This window comes from Gossypium hirsutum, chromosome D01 (genome assembly GCF_007990345.1).
Source record: "Gossypium hirsutum isolate 1008001.06 chromosome D01, Gossypium_hirsutum_v2.1, whole genome shotgun sequence".
NCBI lineage: Eukaryota > Viridiplantae > Streptophyta > Magnoliopsida > Malvales > Malvaceae > Gossypium > Gossypium hirsutum.
In genome coordinates, this window is record NC_053437.1 from 51,474,052 (window position 1) to 51,479,780 (window position 5,729).

Consider the following 5,729-nt stretch of genomic DNA (forward strand, 5'->3'; position numbering starts at 1 on the left):
GGTAGCTGGGAAAATTTTATTTCGTTTGTTGAATTTACCTATAATAACAGTTACCAGTCAAGCATTAAAATGGCACCATACAAAGCTTTGTATGGACAGAAATGTAGAACTCCATTCTATTGGATTGAGTTAAGTGACAGAAATATTTCTTGTACAGATTTGATCCACAAGACTAAAAATAAAGTCAAGGTTATTTGGGATTGTTTGAAAGTTGTTTCAGACCGTTAGAAATCGTATGATAGTCTAAAAAGAAAAGGCATCTAGTATTAGGTTGGCAAGAAAGTATTTCTAAAAGTTCCGTCTTGGCAGAAGGTTTTTCATTTCGGTCAGAAGGGAAACTCAGCTTAAGGTTTATTGGTCCATACAAAATTACTGAAAGAATAGGTCCACTAGCTTATCGTTTGGCATTACTGGAAAAACTTGAAAAGATTTATAATTTTTTCAATGTATCGATGCTGAGACGGTACAGATCAGATCCTTTGCATGTGATTTCTTCGGTTGAGTTAGAATTACAGCCTGAAATGACTTATAATGAAAAACCGATTAAGATTTTAACTTGGGAAGTTAAAGAACTTCGAAACGAATAAATATCGTTGGTGAAAGTTTTTTGGCAGTGTCACAGTGTTGAGAATGCCACTTGGGAAACCGAAGAGACTATGAAAATTCAATACCTGAATCTCTTTTCTGGTAAGATTTTCGGGGATGGAAACTCCTTTAGGGGTAGAGTTGTAACAACATGTTTTTCAGTGGTGCAAAAAATAGTGGTTTCGAGACCATGATTCCAACTAGTGAGTCAGTATTTTATTATTTGTTTATTTATTATTTATAAGGTTATTAAAGTGCTATATTAAAATTTGGTTAGAAAATTTTAACATTTAGATAGCTAATTAAGTAAAAAGGAGTAATTCGAAAAAGCTGCAAAAGTTATTTCTAATAGTTTAAGGTGTTTAATGGCTATAAAAATTTGAATTGATGGATTAAGTGGTAACTAGACCACATAGATAGCTAATGGACTTTTAAGGCCATTTTTTAATTTATTGTTAAGGCTTATATTAAGGGTAGTATAGTAAATAAGTAAATAAATTAAACATAAACAAAATAACTGGTGATCATCTTCTTCATTCATCCGTTTACAACCTAAATCACCATTGAAAGAAGCTTGGGAGAGTGCGGTTCATGCCTTAGCTTGCGTGTAAGTGATTTTGGTTTTTGTTTCTAGTAGTTTTTATGTTTTCAAGATCGTTATAGCTTAATCTAGCTAACCTGGAGACCAATTTGTAAAATTTTTTATTGTTTAGAATTTTAACATAGATGAATTTTTTATGTTCTTGAATGTTTATGATAAATTATTAAGCTTAATAGTTTCATAGGACTATTTTGTAAAGTAATTTTAGTTAATTCTAAAGTTTAGGGATGAAGTTGTTAAAATTGTAAAATCTCATGTATTTTTTTGTGATTAAGTGATAAAAGTGAACTATTTAGGGACCATATAGAATTTGGCACAAGATGTTTTGGGATTAAATTGAATAAAAAGTGAATGAGTAGGGTAAATGTGTAAAATGTCATAAAACGGTTAATTACATGAATTTAGGCATTTTAAGATGTTTAAATTGGTTAATTAAATTAAATTATTTGAATCAAGAAACAAACCAGTTTGTTGATAAATGGGGGAAGGAAAAAGTCGTCGAGTAATCGTTGTCGCGTGTAATTAGCTATTGTATTTTGGTAAGTTTGTTTTACATTTATTATGTCTATAATGATTTTACTTATTACATAAATGGAATTGAATGTTGTTAAGATCTATTGGATGATTAATTAAATGGAATTATAAAGTTGAATATGAAATGTACCAGAAAAGTAGGATAAGCCTGTGTGAACTTAGTGAATAGCTAGGATACAAATGACATGTCATTAAGGCATAGTAGGCTTTGTGCCAGTGTATTTTTAGCAAGTTTCAACTTGGTGTATAGTTAGTAAGCTTTGTACCGGTGTTGTATTAGCAGACACTATATGTCAGTGTTTTATTTAGCATGTACTATGTACCGATTATGGATACTGTACCAATGGCTTAAGGTCCTACATGTGTGGTGGATTCTCTAAAGCTTGTGTGAGCAACATCGCATATTGGTTAATGTCCTTATGTTAGCTCGTATGAGCATTATCCTCCCATTTATCGAAGTTGATTGACTAATGTTCTTCGGTCAAAATAGTTATCTATTAAAAGGAAAATGGAATGAGATGACATGATGATTTGTATCTTAGTACATGATTAGTTGACATGTTGTGTTTTGATGAAGTGAGTCAGCCAGGTTTAGTTACTTCAGGAACTTGGAATGATGAGATATGATAAAGGGATTATTAATTTCATTGTTATGAATGATTTAAATTTATATTGATAGGTATGATATGTTTGATTTTATGAACTTACTAATTTTATTTGAATGCTTAGTTTATTTGGTTTATGTCTTTGCAGATTGTCAGACATTTGCTGTTGATAGTAATGTCATTGGAGATCACACTATCTTACAATTCATTTGGTAGTTATTCATTAATTTTGGCCCGATTATAAGTGGCATGTAATTAGGGTTTTGGTTATTTAAATTATAAGCATTTTTGTTATATGTTGTGCACTTAAATTTTATTGTGTATAAATAGAATTTCAATGGGCTTTATGCCTAAAATAGCCCAATTTTGGCTGAAAAACACAAGCATTTCACGCCATAGAATATGCATGGCGCGACACGACACCTTAAAAACACCTATTTTAGCTTCGAAGTGCTCATGTCATGCCATATCTTGTGCATGGCATGACATGACACTTTAACATAAAAAATTGTGGCTTCAAAGTGCATGTGTCGTGCCATAGCTTATGCATGGCATGACATGACATTGGTCCTAGCCTTTTAAGATGTGTTGAAGTCCTCTGAGTGTCCGTTTTTGTTCCTAATTAGCTTTTCATAAGCATTTTGGTCATTTGTTGTGCAGTTAAAAATTTATGGTGTATGTGTTGGTGTAAATCCTTGTTGGTAAATTGTCTGGTCATGGTTGTGATGGAGGATGCATATGATGATATCTAGATGCATTCAAATGGTTGTTTTGACATGATTAGGTAAATATGCAATTTGAAACGTTTGAAGATTGATGAATGGTCAAATTGGTTATGTAACACCCTATACCCGACCCGATCACCGAGCCCAAGTTATAGGACGCTGCACCACTGTCTCACATCGATTTCATCATAATTGTCACATTTAGTATACAAGCATATTTATTTTCTTTTTTTACTATAGCAATCATGCAAATATTAAGACATGAAAACTCAAATTAAAATTTAACCATGCTAACATACGACAAACAAACAAAGAATGGACATACATCGAGCATTGAGACCACTCAAAAAATTTTCCCAAAAATGTTACATAGGTATCAATACTAAAGGAATGATATCAATATTTTCTTTAAGTGGTATTGATACCACATGAAAAATTGATACCAAACTTGTATTCTGTTTCTCACCAAAATTTACAAACGTCAAAAACTATCGGTACCTTTTGCAAGGTATCAATAAATTTACCCTGAGTATCGATACTCGGGCCAGGGTATCGATACAAAATCTATATTCTGTTTCAAACATACCGGTTTAAAATTCTCTCAATCTACGCTTCTTTGATAGTTATCTTTCATAAATTTCACATAATTGGGCATCTGCTCCAAAGCTTCAACCAGTGGTATGTTGATGTGAACTTGCCTAAGGACATCTAGAAATATCTTAAACTGGGCCTCTTGTTTACAATTGTGGAATTGTCGAGGTGGTGGTCATCTTTCAATTTGCTGATATTTTTTTGTTATGGCTTTTTTACTGGCAACATGATCTGATTCTACTGCAACATTCTTTTGTTTAACCTTTTTAGATGCAGTGTGGTTTTTAGATGTTTCTTGAATCTTTCCATGGTTGATACTTGAGTTTTCATCTTTTGCATTGGCATCTCTAACAACTTCAGACAATTGAATTCCACTTCTAAGAGTGATTGCCCTATAATGCTCTTTCCCTTGTGATCTCGAATTCTTAGTATCACTTGGCAGAGCTCCTTGTGGTCTCGAACTTAAAGCATTTTCTATCTGCCCCACTTAATTCTCAAGAGCTTGAAGGGATGCAACTTGACTTTGAATTACATCATCATTCTTGCCCATATATTCTTTCAACACAACTTCAATAGATGATCATGATGATGATGAAGCTGATGTTTGACCTTGTTGTACATTTTACCTTGGCATAGGTTGAGAATAATTAGGAGGTACACTAATGGCATTTTGTCATGCACCATTGTTGAAATTCTTCGCTCCTTGATTATTCTAACTAAGTTTTGATTTTTCTTCCACCCTAGATTATATGTGTTGGAATAATGGTTATTATTCCGGTTGAAATTTCCCATGTAGCACACTGATGTTGGATTTGATGGGCATTCGTAAAAAACATGGTCTTCACCACAATAAACACACGCTAGCTCAGTTGCTTTCAGCTCCTGAACTACAGTTGACCTTTTCATTGTCTTAATCAAATTAGTTAATGATAAGACCTGAGCAGTCAACGAAGTGATTTCATCAAGCTCTGTAGTGCCAGCAGTTCTCCTGCCATCCCAACTCGTGTGGTAAGATATTGATGATTATTGTTGGTAATCCTTTCCAAAATCTCATATGCTTCATTATAAGATTTATCCAACAAAGTACCTTTAACAAAAGCTTCATTATAAACATCTCCATCTGTGTCCAGTGCTGCTGGAATCCATGCATTGGGCATTTGCAAATTAGTTCTTTAAATCTTTCCCAGGCTTCATGCAATGTTTTATATTCTGATTTTTGAAAAGACGTGATGTCATTTCTAAGCTTGGCATTCATGTTTGGCAGATTATACCATAGCAAAAAATTCAGGCAAAGATCATTCCATGATGTCACTATCCCTGACAGTAAAGCATTAAGCCATGCTCTTGCATGATCTCTCAAAGAATATGGAAATAGTTTAAGCCGCAAAGCGTCTTCAGGAACACCTTATTGACGAAACGAGTCATAGAATTCTAGAAAAAGTCTTAAATGTACTCTTGGATCTTCAGTTGGCAATCCACTGAACTGCCCTACTATTTGCAACATCTGAAACGTCATCGGTTTCAATTCGGAATGTCGAGCTTGAATGTGTGGTCTAACTATCCTTGGATTTAGATGATCCAAAATTGGCACAACATGTACATGAATTGGCCTGTCTTAGTCATCTATCACATGATGAATAGGAAGATCAACATATTGACCATTTGGATTTAATGTATCATTCAGACCAGGATCATTCCTGTCCCTAGCCATGTTACACACTTCTCTTCTCCTTCTTCTCAAAGTTCTCTCAATCTCACGGTCAAAAGGATACTCTTTGTTAGCAGGAATGCCTCTACTTATGCACTAATGACAAACCTGTAGAAATTAAAAACTACTAAATTAAATAAAACTAATGAAATTAAGTAAAATAACCAAACCAACTATCACCAAATTGCCAATCCCTGGCAACGACACCAAAAACATATCGCGTGTGAATGTGTTATGCAAATTGTGCAAGTATTCACGTCGGATCAAGTAATAAAGTGATAAATGAGATCATCTCCACAGGGATCAGTTAGGTATAAATTGGTCAAGTTATTATGAAGGAGTGTGATTAATGCTCTGACAAAAACAATAATAAAAATGTA

The 5,729-nt window shown here is 33.6% G+C and overlaps 1 non-coding gene across 1 annotated transcript; it reads left to right on the top strand.

Annotated features, from left to right (window-relative positions):
• Positions 1-4,780: 4,780 nt before the first annotated feature.
• On the top strand, positions 4,781-4,887 carry LOC121214259 (small nucleolar RNA R71). Its single transcript, XR_005909843.1, has one exon. It is a non-coding gene; the product is annotated as a small nucleolar RNA R71 (small nucleolar RNA).
• Positions 4,888-5,729: the final 842 nt, after the last annotated feature.